The 20,206-nt window shown below is 42.8% G+C and overlaps 1 protein-coding gene across 2 annotated transcripts in view; it reads left to right on the forward strand.

Annotated features, from left to right (window-relative positions):
* Window positions 1–20,206, forward strand: part of MYO1D (myosin ID) — a 348,576-nt gene that overhangs the window by 295,920 nt on the left and 32,450 nt on the right. The window lies entirely within an intron of this gene.

The raw sequence follows: 20,206 nt of genomic DNA on the forward strand, positions 1-20,206 counted from the left end.
TAAATCCCACTTGATCGTGGTGTATGATCCTTTTAATGTGTTGTTGGATTCTGTTTGCTAGTATTTTGTTGAGGATTTTTGCATCTATATTCATCAGTGATATTGGTCTATAATTTTCTTTTTCTGTAGTATCTTTGTCTGGTTTTGGTATCAGGGTGATGGTGGCCTCATAGAATGAGTTTGGGAGTGATCCTTCCTCCGCAGTGTTTTGGAAGAGTTTGAGAAGGATGTGTGTTAGTGCTTCTCTAAATGTTTGATAGAATTCACCTGTGAAGCCATCTGGTCCTGGACTTTTGTTTGTTGGAAGATTTTTAATCACAGTTTCAATTTCATTACTTGTAATTGGTCTGTTCATATTTTCTATTTTCTTCCTGGTTCAGTCTTGGAAGGTTATACCTTTCTAAGAATTGGTCCATTTCTTCCAGGTTGTCCATTTTATTGGCATAGAGTTGCTTGTAGCAGTCTCTTGGGATGCTTTTTATTTCTGTGGTGTCTGTTGTAACTTCTCCTTTTTCATTTCTAATTTTATTGATTTGAGTCCTCTCCCTCTTTTTCTTGATGAGTCTGACTAATGGTTTATCAATTTTGTTTAGCTTCTCAAAGAACCAGCTTTTCATTTTATTGATCTTTACTATTGTTTTCTTTGTTTCTATTTCATTTATTTCTGCTCTGATCTTTATGATTTCTTTCCTTCTGCTAACTTTGGGTTTTGTTTGTTCTTCTTTCTCTAGTTCCTTTAGGTGTAAGTTTAGATTGTTTGAGATTTTTCTTGTTTCTTGAGGTAGGCTTGCATAGCTATAAACTTCCCTCTTAGAACTGCTTTTGCTGCATCCCATAGGTTTTGGATCGTCATGTTTTCATTATCATCTGTCTCTAAGTATTTTTTGATTTCCTCTTTGATTTCTTCAGTGATCTCTTGGTTATTTAGTAACGTATTGTTTAGCCTCCATGTGTTTGTGTTTTTTACATTTTTTTCCCTGTAATTCATTTCTTTTTTTTTTTTTTTTTGCGGTACGCGGGCCTCTCGCTGTTGTGGCCTCTCCCATTGCGGAGCACAGGCTCCAGATGCACAGGCTCAGTGGCCATGGCTCACGGGCCTAGCCGCTCCGTGGCATGTGGGATCTTCCTGGACCGGGACATGAACCCGTGTCCCCTGCATCGCCAGGCGGACTGGGGAAGCCAGTCCAGGGAAGCCCTCCCTGTAATTCATTTCTAATCTCCCAGCATTGTGGTCAGAAGAGATGCCTGATATGATTTCAATTTTCTTAAATTTACTGAGGCTTGATTTGTGACCCAAGATGTGATCTATCCTGGAGAATGTTCCATGTGCACTTGAGAAGAAAGTGTAATCTGCTGTTTTTGGATAGAATGTCCTATAAATATCAATTAAATCTATCTGGTCTATTGTGTCATTTAAAGCTTGTGTTTCCTTATTTATTTTCATTTTGGATGATCTGTCCATTGGTGTAAGTGAGGTGTTAAAGTCCCCCACTATTACTGTGTTACTGTCGATTTCCTCTTTTAGAGCTTTTAGCAGTTGCCTTATGTATTGAGGTGCTCCTTTGTTGGGTGCATATATATTTATAATTGTTATATCTTATTGGATTGATCCCTTGATCATTATGTAGTGGCCTTCCTTGTCTCTTGTAACATTCTTTATTCTAAAATCTATTTTATCTGATGTGAGTATTGCTACTCCAGCTTTCTTTTGATTTCCATTTGCATGGAATATCTTTTTCCATCCCCTCACTTTCAGTCTGTGTGTGTCCCTAGGTCTGAAGTGGGTCTCTTGTAGACTGCATATAGATGGATCTTGTTTTTGTATCCATTCAGCGAGCCTGTGTCTTTTGGTTGGAGCATTTAATCCATTCACGTTTAAGGTAATTATTGATATGTATGTTCCTATTACCATTTTCTGAATTGTTTTGGGTTTGTTTTTGTAGGTCCTTTTCTTCTCTTGTGTTTCCCATTTAGAGAAGTTCCTTTAGCATTTGTTGTTGAGCTGGTTTGGTGGTGCTGAATTCTCTTAGCTTTAGATTTCTCCATTGAATCTGAATGAGATCCCTGCCAGGTAGCGTAATCTTGGTTGTAGGTTCTTCCCTTTCATCACTCTCAGTATATAATGCCACTCCCTTCTGGCTTGTAGAGTTTCTGTTGAGAAATCAGCTGTTAACTTTATGGGAGTTCCCTTGTATGTTATTTGTTGTTTTTCCCTTGCTGCTTTCAGTAATTTTTCTTTGTCTTTAATTTTTGCCAATTTGATTACTATGTGTCTCGGCGTGTTTCTCCTTGGGTTTATCCTGTTTGGGACTCTCTGCACTTCCTGGACTTGGGTGGCTGTTTCCTTTCCCATGTTAGGGAAGTTTTCGACTATAATCTCTTCAGATGTTTTCTCGGGTCCTTTCTCTCTCTCTTCTCCTTCTGGGACCCCTATAATGCAAATGTTGTTGTGTTTAATGTTGTCCCAGAGGTCTCTTAGGCTGTCTTCATTTCTTTTCATTCTTTCTTCTTTCTTCTGTTCCGCAGCAGTGAATTCCACCATTCTGTCTTCCAGGTCACTTATCCGTTCTTCTGCCTCATTTATTCTGCTATTGATTCCTTCTAGTGTAGTTTTCATTTCAGTTATTGTATTGTTCATCTGTTTGTTTGTTCTTTAATTCTTCTAGGTCTTTGTTAAACATTTCTTGCATCTTCTCGATCTTTGCCTCCATTCTTTTTCCAGGGTCCTGGATCATCTTCACTATCATTATTCTGAATTCTTTTTCTGGAAGCTTGCCTATCTCCACTTCATTTAGTTGTTTTACTGGGGTTTTATCTTGTTCCTTATCTGGTACATAGCCCTCTGCCTTTTCATCTTGTCTATCTTTCTGCGAATGTGGTTTTTGTTCCACAGGCTGCAGGGTTGTAGTTCTTCTTGCTTCTGCTGTCTGCCCTCTGGTCCTGCCACGTGGTCTTAATCTGGACGTCCAGTGGTCGTCTCGGTGGATCTTCTCTTAGAATCCTTCTTGCTGGAATCCATCTTGGCTGAGCAATGTGCGTGCCACCAGGAAGGACCCTGGATCAGAATCGGAAGGGGGGTATTTAACAGAGGTTTAAGAGAGGTGCTGATTGGCTATAAGTGATAAGCAAAGTAACTGGTGACTCTGGAGTTTTTATTTGGGTGATTGTGGTTCTGTTAACCTAGACTGTAGAGACCGGCAGAAACAGCCTTAGAAAGGAGGAAGGAGCATGAAAGGTGATAGAGACAGCTTAGGACTTACTTGTTTTGAAAGGGTATAGGTCGATTTAGGTTGAGATAACCATGCAATGAGAAACGGGTGTCTGGAGCCCAGAGGTCTGCACTGGGGAATGTAGATTTGGAAGCCAGCTGCTTAAAGGAAGTTGAAGCAGAGGGAGTGAATGAAACCATCCATGGGAGGAGAATAAGAAGGAAAACATGGCCAAGAAGGAACTCTGGGGAATGCTAAAATACAAGGGCTAGGGGAGGCATGTTGAAGAGGGAAAACAAGCAAAAGGAACTAAGAAGAAATTGCCGAAGAAGTAGGAGAACCAGAACACAGTGGTCCCAAGAGAAGAAGAGTTTCAAGGATAGAAAATGGTCTCCAGCATTGGACATATCGTTATTCTAGGACGATAACTGGGCTCTTCTCTGTACAGTCAAAACCCACCTCCTTTTTCAGCTACCGCTAGACTCCTCCTTGTGCTTCTCATGTATCAGACCCATTCCCAACTCCTTATAGCTGTGCATCCTGCTTCCTCTGCCCACAGCGACGGTCCCCTCCTTTTCCACATGGTAAACCACTCATCTTCCAGGAGCTGCCTCAGACGTCACCTCCTCTGTAAGGGTAATCCTGCCTACCCCTCCCCAGAATTGTCCCATTCATGCTCAGAACTCGAGTTCTTACCTCTAGGCTAACGTGTCACCTTGTGTGGCAGTTACCTACTTATCAGTGCTCTTCAGACTCAGGAAATACCCCTAGCAAGGGAAGAGTAAACTCAACATTCACTGGGGTCATATCCTAAAACAGCCTATGGCATGTTTCTTTTAAAGTCCTGTGTTTTATTTTAACCATTAAGCTACTTTTCATGCTATTTTTCCTTCTGTCTTTTTAAACACTGGCTTTAATTTGAGTGTTAAATGTTTCCAGTTATTTACATGGAGTAAAGCTGATCCTCCTGGAAGGTTCTCTGTGTTTGTTCCAGGGCTTCACTTACTATAATACACTCCTGAGTAGCCAGGGGAATTGTACCCCGGTTTAAGAATCTCAGGTTTACACACCCATATCTCCCACGAGATCAAGAACACTTCCACTACAGAGATTGTGTCTTCTTCAATACCGTATTCCCAGTGCGGTACCTGGTACATCGCAGACATTGATATTTATTTACAGAAGCAAAGGAAGGAGAGTGGGAGGAAGGGGATGGAAGACAGCTGAATGGATGAGGGAAAGATGGGAGGAAGAGGGTAGGTGGACAGATGAATGGGAGGGAGGGAGGGAATGGATGGATGGATGGATTGCAAAGTAATGTTAAAGAATAAACAGTACAGGAGTAAAGGGAATGTATATACTCTCTTAAAAAGCTTGACCGTAAGGTGTGATGAGAGAGGGAACAATAGCCAGGAGGGCACTGGCATTCAGGATAGTTTCTTTTAATTTGGGGGCATTTCATGGCTCGTGAGGAGAAAAGAATGGTGGGCTTTTTGGTCTTTAATGGGAGACTTGTACCTGCTTTTAGGCTGAGGAAAAAGCAGATAGCCAGTGGAGGAGAGACCAAAAATATTTATTCAACTCACCCAAGAAATGTTTATTGATTACCAATAATATGCCAGGCACTGTACCAGAGAGTAAGCAAGACAGGGCTTTTATCCTGGTGGGCATATAGGGGAGAGAGAGAGAAAGGATGCTGGGCTATCACCCAAGAGAAGATGGAACCTCGTGCTGATTGCTGCTTTCTCAGGAAGAGCAAAATATTTTAATGTTAGTCTAGATCGAACATAATTATGGAGGTAAGACTGCTGGGGAAAGAAAACCACATGCATTCCAAAGCCTCCTGGATATGATGGGTGGGTGGGTGGGTGGGTGTGAGAGAGTGAGAGAGAGAGACATGGGGAAAGAATAAGGCTGGATGTGTCCAATATATAGTTGCCAAAAAGATTTCTCTCCTGTGATTCAAACAAGGTAGTGCCTTCAGGATATGGAAGTGGAACAGAGGCAGAAAAAGACGTGGCTGAGCCTCCCTCTAGGCAGTTGGCCTAAGCTTTTCTGGTATTTAGTAAGTGACTCATTTCCCTTCTGTGTGGTTGTCTTAGCATATTCTGCATAAAACTAGCTGTTACATCCAAGTGGAAATAAAACATGTGATCTGGGCATATGCTGCATCTCGATTTAATCCACTTCATGATCACATTGATGTTCATTCTCTTTGAGTCTATAGTTTAGTCCATTTCACAGACCCCACCCTCACCCCCAGAAGTCATTTATTACCAGCTCTGTGTTTAGTGACAGTGAACAAAATATTTTCAGTGTCAGAAACTAGAAGATCTCATTTGTAACTCTAGATTGATTCTGTTTCATAGATATTGTTAAGAAGAAATGGCTGTGAATTGGATGAAAAGATTATTTTTAAATTACTCCATTTTTATTATTTCTGTTCCTTTTATTGTAGGCTATCCCCAAATACTTTTTAGGAGTCGGCAGAGTATATTCACAAGTACCTTTTTAATTACTTAGAAAACAAATCTATAAAGACTAAAAACATTGGACTCAAGTGTGTGATCTGCTCATTTTTAATGATGCAGAATTATAGAGGCCTTACTAATCCTCTGTGATTAACTGTGGAAAATTTTGCTTTCATCTTTGCAACAGGTTAGATCATGAGGCAGTGAATGCCAAAAAAAATCACAACTCTGTACTATCGAAATTTTTGTATTGAATATTGCTTAAAAGAAATCACTGCTCAAAGCTTTGAAAATCATTTTGTTTTCCATGGTAATTGTAAAGAGACTTGATCTAATATAAATATTGAGCTTTAAATTGTTTATAGAATACTGAGTTAAGGCACATTTTTATAGATTTGATACTTTTCTCAGGGTTTTTTTGTACTTTGCAGTTCAACCTCACAATACTCCCACAAGGTAGAGAGTGGAGTTAACAGTATCCTTCAGTTTACAGATGAGGATAAGAGAGGCATCTGGGTAAAAGAGGCCTGTCACAGGTCATACAGGTAAATAGACATCTGCAGATATCACAGATCTTGCCACCAAAGAGTTTAGAGTCTAAGGCAGAGGCAAGTGAGCATTTATAAGAGTAAACCTCATTCCCACGAGCAGAAAGGAATTACCTTAACGGCACTAAACATAGAGCTTCAGGAAGCTGCAAGGTCAGTGTTGTGTGCCTCCTCTGACCTTGCTGACCTTTCCAGAAGGTAGATCACTGCTCACCGCCCTTCTTTAAATCTCGGTGTTTCTATTTGGAACAAAGAGCAATACATTTTGTGGCGAGTGTGTGTCTATGTGTGTGTATAATTTGAGTCTCATCCAAAACACGGCTTCCCACTGGCACTGAGGAACAGGTTTCTTCCCCGTGGGGCAAATGGTCGTAGAGTCAGTGATCGGCTGAGATCCTCTTGTTGAGCTCAAACACATCCTAACCTGGCTCGTTCTCATTTCCCTCTCCTCCCATCCATACCCGGATATTCTAGAGGACGATCTTTCAGCCCGAACCAAGTTTCCTTAGTTTAGCACTCAGTAGAAGCTCCAACAATGACTGCTCTTCACTCATGTGAGGAACAGACCAAGACTGCTGTCCAAACACAGACTGGTCTTAGTAAATTCTCCATCACTGGTTGTACCCAAGCTGAGAGCAGACAGTCAGCTGGGATGTCTTAGAAGGTGTTGGTTGGTTGGAAAAGAGAATCGTGAAAGCCTTTTCTTGATCCAGGCATCTATGATGCTAAGGCAGCAGAAGTCACCTTTACCCCTGTGAGCACAGCTTGTGTGATGTGGTAACACCTATGCAGTATGGAAGAGCATGGCGTTTATTTAATTTACCTAACTGCGCTGAGCTGCACGTTCCTGAGCTGTAAAATTGGGATAAAAATACCTGCCTCGCGGGATTTTCAGGCAGATAAATTTAAATCATGAAACAGAATGCAAAATGCCTGGTACAGTGTCTTTCATTTGCTAAGTGATGGTTATGTTTAAAATTCCCCATATACCAGGTACCATTACATATTCAGAAAAGACGTGACTGCTGCACTGGATAATAGCGTTCTCCCTTTTTGTGACTTGGTCGGCCTTCAGTATTGGCACTCAGCAACAGCCTAGATAGTGCAAACAAAATAAAGCAAACATCACTTTGTACTTGGAGTTGCATCCCTGAACTTGCATTTGGGCATTACTGATCTATCCATAAACCTTTAGGCTTTATAGGATATGAACTATAATAGAATTTAGGATTTGTTTCTCAGGGTCTCAAAAGACAGAACTCATTTTTCCATATTTGGAAACACAAAGATTTGGGGAAGCAGTGGTTTCTCTTTAAACAGTATCCCTAACAGCTATCCCCCCCAAAAATCCTTTGTCTGCTTCTCTAGGAAAGGTGCTGGAAAGGAGCCAGCATGTAGGAATTAAAAAGACAACTGGTACAGAATGAAATGTGTGCGAAAAATACCGAAACCAACAAGGATTAGTCTGAAAGCAGAATAGAGACTCTGTATGCCCTGCTTCTGGATTTGCTCAGAGCGGTGATGGCTCTGTGTTATTTGGGGAATGACAGTAATTATGGAGCTGGGGTGCTCCTCAGCAGAGACAGACGGAGCTCCAGAGTGGAGGAATGGTTTCCATGGCAATAGCATCAGCATCTGAATGACTTCCTGTCACAACAAGTTGGTGATTTAATGAGTTCATTACTGAATTCCAAAGGAAAACTACAGAGTGGATGAGCTACTGTTCAACCCTCCAAGTGCCTAAATCTATAATGGGAGAGCCATTTCTTTCAGTGCAGCATCAGAATGGAAACGCTTGTATAATGCTCAGGGCCGTTATACAAGCAGCCTGGGGACTCCGAGGCGGGTGTACCAAGGGGAGGGAATCCAGAACTGAATCTGCAGCCACGTGGTCTGTGGAGGCCTCAGTGCCTGTTATTCCAGGGGTGTGAAAGAATTACTTGAGTCTCCATTCTAAGCTTGCCCTGTCCAAAGCTGATGAAATTAATGATCACAGGAATCTAGCCCAGGGCTTCAGATGCATACCCTCAAGTATCCCAAGTCCTTTAGAAAAAAAAGCCGAGAAAAGAGAAACAGACCTTAAATTCTAATAGTGTACAAACAGAAGCAAAGGAGGAAAGCGTGTCAGCCTACTTCTATTCTACAATATAGTAGAGAGAGAGAGACACTTAATATGGAAAAAAAAAAATCATCCGGATACCTTCAGAAATCTGGGCTGTCATTCCTGTGGTCAATTGCATATGAAATTTGAGCAGAGAGGTAATGTATTACAGTAAGAATGTATCCTAATTAACCTTTCATACCTTGCTTTCTTTGCTGGTGAAAATCGACCATCTGGCTGGTAAAGCCATATAACCTTAGTCTGATCGATTCACTGGGAGCCAGAGGAGGGCAGAGTAAGGGAGTGGTCGTGATTCTTCAGGACCACCTTGTTAGTAGGAAGTGCAGTGGTCTTCCGTTCCTCTCACATCCATTTCCCCATTCGTTCAGTAAATATCTGATCCCTCAAAGTGTTCACAGTCTAATAAGCGGGGCAGAATAAATTCAGAAGGAAGCACAATAAAGGAAGAGAAGGTGCTGCCGTGTGGGGGCCGCTGGCTGGACGCCACCCCTGAGCCTTGTGCTTCGGGTACGTTTTTCTCCTTCGGCTTCTCGTAAGCCCACATGGGTTGGGTATCGCTCCCATTTTTCGAATGAGGAAGCTGAGACCCAGAGAGGCCACGTCGCTTGCCAGAGATGCCCACGGCTGGTAAGCGGCAGGGCCAGGATTTCAGCTCAGTCCTCGTTGACTCCTCGGCCCATGTTCTTATCCATTCTTCCTAAAGAGAGGTGCAGACTTGGGGCCACGGCGTGAAGCGGGGAGAGGTCAGAAAGGAGGGGATACTTGATGGGACCTTGGAAGGTGGGCAGATTGCTCCTCCCCCCCTCCCGCTACATTAAGCAGTGGCTCCGTGTTGGTGCTGTAAGGCAGGTGGGCCAGGTCTGGGCTCAGTTACAAGAAAGAGGAAGTTTAGAGAAGGAAAAACCACAGAGAACTAAAAATACTCATTTTATCTTCCATCAAATATTCTACCGGATCAACTAATAAGGTAGGAAATTTGACTAATTTATATATATATATATGTATATGTAAGTATATTAGAATAGCATAGAAGGTAAAGGGTGTGTGTCTGTGTACACATGTGTGCACATATGCCAGTACTGATCCTTTTCTGTTTTAATAAAGAGAAGGAAAAGCCTGGCTGACAGGACACCCATGAAGAAGGTGTAGTTGAGTCTCATTTGTCTATAGGCGAATGTACTGACTTTCAGACATGACATCTGCATATTTTCGCAGGATCCCTGAGAGCTACTGGCCTTTCATTGTTTTTCTAACCCTAACCAATAAAATACACCGGAGCCAAGAGACAGTTGCTAGTGTTTGCTAAGAGTACTGCCCTAAGACGTGGCCACTGACAAAAGTTCTTACCAATTCATCCCTCCTCGTGTTTGGAGGATCCTTTACAATATAGCTCCGTTTCATTAAGTCCCATGTACAATTTAGACAGTGTTTTAAAAAGAATGCCAGCATCAGATAAAACTAAGCAAGCCCTTATTGCTGTAACAGACACAGGGTTATCTAATCAAGAGTTAGGCAGGGTCCCTGCAGGGCAGCACTTGGGAAGGTGCCTCTCACCTAGAGTGTGATATGAAGGGGTCTGCCCCAGAGTTGGGCAGCATGGCAGCTCTCCTATTCCAGGTAACTCTCACCAGACACTCAGATCTGTGCATCACAGATCACAATAACTGGAGTGGAAGTTATCCACTTCAGTTACCCAGATGCTGGATTATCCAAATCCAGCATCTCCTCGCTCCCCACGTCGTCTACCCTGGCGTGGGTGCCTCTGGATTAGGGCACTAGCTGCCTCTGAGGGTTAGAGGCCTCCCTGGACTCATCACAGACTGTGCTTATGACAGTCATGCCTTCCTGTCCCCAGACTGTGGGCTTTTTTTGAGCATTACCTCCTACAGGTTTGCAAATGCATTTTCCCTATGCTGCAAGGTGTGAACATCACGCCGTTTTTGCTCTTTAGCTGTCCCTTCCATTAAGTACACGTGTCTGAACGTGTGCATCAGTTAAGTGCTAATACACCAACAGGGCCACGGCTAAAATGGAGCGTGACCTGGGTCACGAGCGAGGCCATGCATCCCTCCCTCGTCACTCCATAGGAAGCAGGTGGTGGGCGAGTCTGCACATGTATGCATTTAAGATAAGGCACAAGAGCAGTCGCGCTGGGCTCCCAGCCCCAGAGAAACAGGGACGTTCTTCAGTCTGGAAAGCAAGGGGAAAATCTTTCCTTTTTCCTGGGAGAGATTTTGCTGTACTAGCGGTGCCGCGGTAGTTCTCTTAAGGCCCAGCGGTCATTGAGCACGTTCACTTCTTACTCTGTGTCACTCTGCTTGCCACTGAGCATATAAAAATGAGTAAGACACAGCAGACAGACAGATGCCCTGGAGCATGGTGAGTGCTGTGAGAGACTGTGTGCCCACAGCTGACCTGGCGGAAAGGATAGGTGGTCTTCAGAGCCTGTAGGGGACACTTCCTGGGCACATACAGCTGAGGATACACAGAAGGGGAGGAAAAGAGGAATTAGCCAGGTGAAGGCAGCAGAGAAAGAGGGTATTCTAGTAAAAGCAGGGTGTGCTGTGCCTGTTTCAGGGGACTCGAAGGGGTAGTATAGCGGCGGGGGGGGGGGGGTGATGGAGGCTGCCCTGAATGAGGGTTAAAGGGATGAAAAGGGGCCAGAGGTAGGCAAGGGCCAAGTCCCATAAAGCTTCAAATGCCAGGTAGATAATAACAGTGGTCACGTGTAGGGTATCTACCAAGTGCCAGGGACTTTGCTAAGGCCTTCCATACATGTTCTGTCTTATTCATCTACACATTCTCCTGGAGCTAAGACTGGACCAAAGACTGATCCTGTAGCCTGGCTGTCTATCTAGAGCTTTACTGAGATATAATTCACATACAATATACTTCACTCATTTAAAGCATATAATTTTCTGGTTTTTAGTATATTCACAGTTGTGTGACCACCACCACAATCAACTTAAAACATTTTCATCACCCCAAATAGAAATCCCATACCTATTGGCAGTCACCCACCCCCATTCCCTCTAAACCCCTAACCCAACCCCAGGCAACCATTAATCTGCTTTCTATCACTATGGATTTTCCTACTCGAGATGTTTCATATAATGGAATCATAAAATAGGTGGTCCTTTGTGACTGGCGTCTTTCACTTAGTGTAGTGTTTTCAAGGGTCATGTTTGTGGCAGCAATGTATCCTATCACTTCCTCATTCCTTTTCATTGCCAAATAACATTCCATTATGTGGACAGACAGCATTTTGTGTATCCATTTGTCAGTTGATGAACATGTGAGCTGTTTCCACTTTTTGGCTATCATGAATAAGGCTGCTGTGAACATTCCTATATAAGTTTTGTGTGGATTTGTTTTCATTTTTCTTGGATATATACCTGGGAGTGAAATTACTAGGTCATATGGTAACTCCGTGTTTAACTTTCTGAGGAACTGCCGAATTATTTTCCAGAGCAGTGCGCCATTTTATATTTCCACCAGCAGTGTATGAGGGTTCCAGTTTCTCTGTTCCTTGCCAATACTTGTTATGTCTTCTTTATTATCACCATACTAGTCAGTATGAAGTGGTATTTCCTTGTGGTTTTGATTTGCATTTCCCTGATGACTAATGATGTAGAGCATCTTTTCTTGTGTTTGTTTTTTTTTTTTTTTTTTGGTCAGTTTCGTATCTTCTTTAAAGAAATGTCTATTTAGATCTTTTGATTATTTTTAAATTGTTTGTCTTTTTATTATTGAGTTCTAAGAGCTCTTTGTATATTCTCAATACAAGTTCCTTATCATTTATATTATTTGCAATCTTTGTCTCTCATTCTGTGAGTTCTTTTCACTTTCTTGATGGTATCCTTTGACACACACAAGTTTTTAATCTTGAAGTGCAATTTATCTCTTTTTCTTTTGTTTCTTGTGCTTTCTCTGGTTGCGGCGAGCGGGGGCTACTCTTCTTCGCGGTGCACGGACTTCTCATTGCGGTGGCTTCTCTTGTTGCGGAGCACGGGCTCTAGGCGCACAGGCTTCAGTAGTTGTGGTACATGGGCTCTAGAGCGCAGGCTCAGTAGTGGTGGCGCAGGGGCTTAGTTGCTCCGCGGCATGTGGGATCTTCCTGGACCAGGGCTCGAACCCGTGTCCCCTGCATTGGCAGGCAGGTTGTTAACCACTGCACCACCAGGGAAGCCCTGTATTTTTTTTTTTAATCAAACTAATGCATGAGTAGGCTGATAATGGCTCCCAAAGATATGTCCATGGGCTTCCCTGGTGGCTCAGTGGTTAAGAATCCGCCTGCCAATGCAGGGGACCCGGGTTCGAGCCCTGGTCCGGGAAGATCCCACATACCCCGGAGCAGCTAAGCCCGTGCGCCACAACTACTGAGCCTGCACTCTAGAGCCCGTGCTCCGCAACAAGCCACCACAATGAGAAGCCTGCGTACCGCAACCAGAGAAAAGCCCGCGTGCAGCAACGAAGACCCAACTCAGCCAAAAATAAAATTAATTTTTTGAAAAAATTTTAAAAAAAGGTATGTCCATGTCCTAATACCAGGAACCGGTGAATGTTACTTATTTGGAAAAAAAGGTCTTTGCAGATATAATTAAGGATCTTGAAATTGGGAGATATACTAGATTATCCAGGTGGGTCCTAAGTACTACCATGAATGTGCTTATAAGAGAAAGGCAGAGGCAGATTTGACACACACAGAGAAGGTTATATGAAGACACAGGCAGAGATTGGTGTGATGCAGCCACAAGTCAGGGGATGCTGGCAGCCACCAGAAGCTGGAAGAGGCAAAGAACCCTTGAACCTCTGAAGGAATGTGGCCTTAGAAACATCTTGATTTCAGACTTCTGGCCTCCAGAACTAGGAGAGAATAAATTTCTTTTTAAGCCACCAAGATTGTGGTAATTTGTTACAGCAACCATGAGAAACATACAGTGTGTTTTTTTAAAAATCAAATAGTGGAAGGGTTTTTAATGAAAAGGTATATAAACAACATGCTTATGCTGTCATCTTTTAAAAATTTATCATGTTTTTTTATTTATTTATTTGGCTGCATCAGATCTTCGTTGCAGCATGCGGGATCTGTAGTTGCAGCATATGAACTCTTAGTTGCAGCAGGCATGTGGGATCTAGTTCCCTGACGAGGGATCAAACCCAGGCCCCCTGCAGTGGGAGGGCAGAGTCTTAACCACTGGACCACCAGGGAAGTCCCTATAAATTTATCATGTTTAGACATTATCTATTGACCTTTGACTCTAAGAGATGATGGTTTATTTAGCTGCCGTTGGTCGCTCCCTCCCAATTACTGTTAGTTTTTTCACTGTCTTTAGTTTACTATTAGTTACTCTTACAACTCAGAATACTGCATTATCAAATCGAAGATGCCATCTATTATAAGATGCACCATTATTTTATATTCCACTAAGGAAAACAACATGCCAATTATACTTTTAAGGTATCCTCAAGAGTAAGGAGCATCCCGGTTTCAAATATATTAAAGGTTGAAAAGATGTGAGCTTTTACAATCTGTGAAATACAAAAATATACAAGAATCTCTTTTTCACGCTCCATCAACTTCAGACCTGACCATCTCTTAACTCACCAGTATGTGGAATGAAGATACAAGTGCCCCTGCTTGAATTTTTTGGCACTTAGAGCTTTACTTTTACATTGTTAATATTAATATTTACATTGTTTTACACTTTGGTGATTGACTTTAAAGCTGAAAACCAATAACTAGCCTCTTTATATTACTATAATGTTATAAACATAGTTTTCTTCAGAGCCGAGCAGTGTGCTAGGATACGTTTCTTTCTCTGTGGATTCATTTCTTTCTCTAGGATCCCTTTGCTACTTAATGGCCAGCCCTTGGTTCAGACTGTTCATTTCCCATCCCCTGATCTAGAAGAATAAATTCTGACCCTCATATCTTGGAACAAGAGTCAAGATTTTGGGACTTCCCTGGTGGTCCAGTGCTTAAGACTTTGCCTTCCAATGCAGGGGGTGTGGGTTCAATCCCTGGGCGGAGAGCTAAGATCCCACATGCCTCGGGGCCAAAACCCAAAACATAAAGCAGAAGCAGTATTGTAACAAATTCAATAAAGACTTTAAAAATGGTCCATACCCAAAAAAATAAACTTTAAAAAATAAAAAAAATTTTTTAAAGAGTCAAGATTTCAACTTGGAAGGTTTTGAATAATATAGATCTAAATGATTGTGACATGGGTCACATAAGACCAAAATAAACACCTGAAAATCTAAAATTCTTGAGACCTGGTCAGTGTGGGTTATCTTAGGGCACTAGGAGGAAACAAGTCCGCTGAAGTTGCATTTCTCCATTTCTTGGGTAAATCAAGTAAGACAGAACAGAGAAATGTCTTTCATCCAACCACACATTTCTGGGTCAAAGGTGGCCTTTTAACTCCAAAAATAGAATTCTTCCCAACCTCCACTTCCTGCTGACAAGAAGTGTGAACGCTTGGATTTCTAGCTGTGAAAGGATGCGATTCATGGGACTTTTTTTCAACCACCAAAATGAAATCCTGGGTAAAGAAGCTTAAAAGGAGTCAGTAACAATTGTTGGAATATTGCCAATGTTTAAGGCTGCCGAGTGGAAAATTCTACAGATCAGACCCAGGTCTGATTCCAAGAAATAATTCAAACTTTAAAATGAAATATACTGCATAATAATATTTTCTTATTCATACTGTTTTCTTTTTTTTCCAACTGAAATCTAATTCTGAGAAACTAATAAATTGGCATTGCCTTTAGAATTATCCATTTGAAAATATAGGAAATTAAGCCAGGACATAAGGTTCATCACTCACTTAACCCAAACAGCCATATTTCTGGTTCATTTTCATATCTAAATCAATAAGAACTCACTCACTTTATCCAGCTGTAACAATGAAAGTCAATTTGGAGTTTTAAATGACCTGATACAATAGGATCTTCTTTTGTTGTCCCTCATCAAGACTTGACTTATGATTTCATACTGGTTTCCTTTTTTCCAGATCTAGAAAATAACAGAATCAGAGTCTGTGGCTAGGAGGCTGTAACTCTCCTCTGCTCCCTTCTCTCTTACTGTCCCCTGCCTCTCGTGTCTTTGAGGACAGACGCTCTTCACAGGAACAGGGTGACACATAAGAAACTGGCCATTCTCCCTCTTGTTGCCACAGGCTTGTATCTGCAGGGAAAACATTCTGAGATTCTCAAAGATTTTATCTAAATGTTATTGGGTTTTCTATAAGTATTATATAAGTACAATATTGTCTCTCTTCCAACAGATTGAACTCTTGGTTTCAGAAGTATGTTTTTCAATTATTTACTTGATTACTTCGTTATTTAATACATGCTTGGCAACAAATGCTCTGTGCTAGGTCATAAAGTGAAAATTCAGTCAGCAGTTAAGTGAGCAAAAGTGCTGTATTTTCAGTTTTATGCTTTAAGATGATGTTTTTGTGTAAGCTAAAAGTTTCGTTTCATTTTCCCAAAAGTATACCCTTCTCTTCCAACATGGCTTATGGATTAAACTCCAAATTTAATTAAGACAGAAAAGAACCTTTCATGGAAATAGTATACATGCTTGATTGGGTGGGAAACTCCCTTTATATGTCATATTCTCAGGCCCGCACTCAGTGTCTCCTGTTACTTTGCAAAGACAGACGTATCACAAGTGGCCACTGAATACAGCTGTATGGACTTAGCTGAATGATTTTCATTTTTCTGGAGAACAAAACGTTTGTGTGTTAACTTTCCATTCTCTGTCCATAGCTGGACACACAGATTGGCAAGGATGCCACCTGTTGCTCCCTGCTGACTGAAGCACAGCAGCTGGGGGGTTTAAGAGTTAACCATATTTTGCTCACTCAATTCTTGGGGCCCTCCAGCTGGTTCAACAATACGGAAACACATGCGCATATCGACAGGGTTTAAGAGGAGCGGGCAGAGGGATTTATTCAGTGATGGAAACACACATCCCAAAAATGAGGAGTTAATATTAGCCCTAGCATTTGTCATGGGAGCATCAGCAGAAACTTCCCACACCCTCTTCAGCTGTTTTTTAACCTCACCCTTGGCAAGAGATTATTGTAGAAATCACTAACAAGCTTCTAGATATCACACCAGTTGACTTAAACTTTCCACACAAAGCACTCCTCCCTTGAGACTTGGTCTGTCTACATCCACCCTCATATTACCTGGTTCAGGGATATTCCTCTTTTTTAAAAAAAAAAAAAAATCACTGCGTTTTTTTCCTAATTAGGAAAGTAATTACTGCATGTCCATGGGTAAATTGTGAAAAACATAGAAAAGTCTAAAGAAGAAAGTTTAAACCACCAGTAATTCTGCCATGCAGAAATAACCACTGCTATTTTAGTATCTATGAAGTTATGATGGAAAAAGCAAGTTTCGTAATTTGGTTTTCTCGCTTAATATACTACGAGCAATTTCCCAGTAACACAAAACTTCATGCAGTCATTTTAAAACCGTTTTTGTTGGCATTTTGGTAGTTTTCAGGGGTCTTTTCATTGTAATTTTTGCTGCGATGAGTATCCTATAATAAATCCACGTTGGCATTTCCGATTATTTCCTTAGGATAAACTTGGAATAGGGAAGGGGTGACGAGGAAGGAGTGTGCTGGCAAAGTGAAAAGCAAGTGAAAGCCAGGAACTGCGAGCAGGGCCGAGGAGGATCTGGAAATAGTTGAGTAGGTCTGGAGCCCCGAACAGGAGAGGCAAGCAGATCACAGAGATGGCGGCAACAGTTTGGACTTGTTCCTGAGAGCAGGGAGGAGCTCAAGGAGAGCTTCGAGCAAGAGATCAGATTTGTAACTTACACGTTTATATCTTTGTAAGATCATTCTGGTTGCAGCTTCAAGAGTGGAGGGGAGGCAGGGAGACTGGAAAGGAAGCTGTTGCAGTGATTTGGGTGAGATTCGATGGAAGTGTGGGTAGTGGAGGGGTAGTAGGGGTGAGGGGTAGTAGGGGTAAGGGATAGTAAGGATGAAAGGAGAGACGTGGTGAGAGAAAGAGGGTGGAGTCTAGGAGCATCTGCAGGCTTCTCAGGTGGGCGGTTGTACAATAAACCAACCAAGAGGAGATGCCCAGGAGGCCGCTGAATCTAAGGCTGGGGATTCAGATGGGCTATAGGTATAGATTTGGGAGTTATCAGCATATAGAAATGAAGCCATACACATGGAGGAAGAGGGGAGAGGTGGGGAGAAGAGGACGGGAACGTTAAAGAGCAGGAAGACGAGAACATGCTGTATCACGGAGGCCACGTAAGAGGGGGTTCTAAAGCCACCATGTCAGGCACTTCAGGGACATCAAGGGACAGGAGCGAAGGTAGAAAACCAACTATTGGCTGAATTCATTGACCTGGAAAGCCCAGGGAAGCAAGCTGCCATAATGAAGGCTGGCTTCTTAAAGAGCGTCTCTCATTCATTTCGTGCCACCGTGCAAAATAACCTTCGTGTGGACAAAGGTAAATAGAATTGTTTTACACCCAGTAATGGGAGCAGAGGGCCTCAGCTCTGCTGTGACAGAATGGACGCACCAGTCTCTACGTATCCTAAGATGCACATCGAATTTTTAGTGAGATCGTCTACCCAATACTGGTTCTCTTGGACTTTGAATAATCCCCCACTTATGCGTCTTAGATTAATCCGAATACCCCACTATGGGCACCTCTTTTAAGGCCGTGGGTCACCACAAGGGGTTGGGACTATACTGTTTCATCTGCTACAGTCTCTTAATTTCTGGGTTTGTGTCATTGAGTAGGCCCTATTCGTAGCAGATATAAACTTGTGTAGAGGTTCCAAAGACGGCAGGTCCTGTCTGGTTAAAAGAGAAAAGAAAGATGGAGACCAGAAAAGGGTTCAGAGAAAGATTCATATTTTTATCATTCCTTTGTCTCTGGTGCTTGTTTCAGAGAACTGCCTTCCCGCTGCTTAAACTGGATGTCGTCAGTGGAATTCTCAGTAGCCATACTGGAGCCAGGGATGGTGCAGGGTAGGGCCTCGAGAGCCTTCTTACCCGACAGGAGCGTGATGGAGTAGATGCCACGCCACAGCAGATCAGCTCTTTGGTGATGGTGGTTTGCAGCCACATAACGATGTAGCCATTAAGAGCGAGTGTAAGCTTTAAGTTCAGTGGCCTCTAAGATAGTACCACGTTGAGATTCCTGATGCTGCTGTTGAAACATGAATTTTTCCTGTCCAGTAAGCAAACAGTATGAAAAATAATAACTGCTGCTTAATAGTCTAGAAGCTGAACCGTTGTCCCAGTCACTCTTGTCCACATTTCAGCATTATTTTCTGTGTATATGTTGAATTCACTTCCCCATGCCGGTCGTGCTCGTCAGGTGTTAGAATAATCTAGCTTCTCCTAGTAGTCGTCATGACGCATGCACGTGGCCTTTTTGTTTGATTAATACAGAAGGTGGTTAATGCTGAGCCAGGTTTAGAAAACTGCGGATTGATATCTCCAAATGCCGAGCTGATCTCATGTTTTTCAGGAAAAACAATGACCTCTGTAGAATCTTTTTCCAACAACATTCTTATTTGCCCTTCATCAAGGTTTATTTAGTATTGCACAGTAAGCTCACACTATAAATCAGGGCTCTTTCAGATGAAGCGACCAGTTTAAACCCAAAATCGAATAGCCTGGAAGGAACTCACAGAGTTGTAGGACCCTGGGGGCTTAAGCACTAGAAGCAAGACCCTTTTTTCTTCCCCGAGCCAGACTCTCTCGGCCCCACTCCCCCCAGTCTCTGTGTGTTGGCCTCATTCTGTCTTACTACAGGCTTCTTCTACACAGGGGAAGAAGTGGCCATGGGAAGCTGCAGGCTTGTATTATGCCAGCATAGCAACTTCCAGGAAAGAGAACATCTTTCCTACTTCAAAATCTGTGAATCCCAAGGAAGGGCCACTCTGTATCACATGACCTCCATCCAGGCTCAAGCCCTGAGGCTGGGGAGTGTGGTCCTGGCATGGGCACCACTGCCTGTGGCTGGAGTCGGGGTAGATCGGCTCTTGGAGGCCTGGAAAGATGTCTCTTCTTATTGTCCCGGAGTGTCCTGATGAGTCACAGTGAAATTATTCTATTCTTGGCATGAAGCTAACAGTCTGTATTTTCTTCTACCCCTCATTTAGTATCATGTTTTATATTTCCTTATGCTGGACATTATTATACCATAGGTTGGGACACAATTACTGTGACTTAAAAAGCGCTTTCACATACATTATCACCTTCAATTGTCTTTACTAAGCCCAGCCATTTGTAATTATACTAACCCCATGTTACAGAGGGACAAAAAGACTTAAAACCAAAGACCGCGGAGGCAGGAGAGTTGGGGGCCTGATGAGCACACATCTTCTGGCTCCTTTGCTAGTTCCTCCTGGGATCAGTGCCTTAAGACACCTGCCACCCGTATCTTTGTCTGGTTTGGGTCTTTGTCTTTGCTTCTCCCCGGAGAAAGGAGACTGTGCCCACTGCAGCTGGCCCTTGAACAACACGGGGGTTAGGGGTGCAACCCTCCCCGCAGTCGAAAATCCAGGTAGATATAGTCGGCCCTCCATATACCTTGTTCCTTTGTACCCAGAGACTCAACCAACCTCAGATGGTGGAGTACGAATCCGTGTGTAAGGGGACCAGCGCGGTTCGAAGCCGTGGTGTTTAGGGTCCACCGTGCTTTTCCTGCAAACCCTCACACAGCCTCCTCTGTGCCGACCTCCCCTCCCCCTCCAGTGCCGCAGATACTGCGCATGTTTAGTAAGTGGCGCTGACAGGAAATGAATTGGGGGTTTAAGACGTTATCGTTCAAGGGTCGGTCCAACTGGGAGCCCGGGGC

This window comes from Orcinus orca, chromosome 19 (assembly GCF_937001465.1).
Source record: "Orcinus orca chromosome 19, mOrcOrc1.1, whole genome shotgun sequence".
In the NCBI taxonomy this organism is placed as follows: Eukaryota; Metazoa; Chordata; class Mammalia; order Artiodactyla; family Delphinidae; genus Orcinus; species Orcinus orca.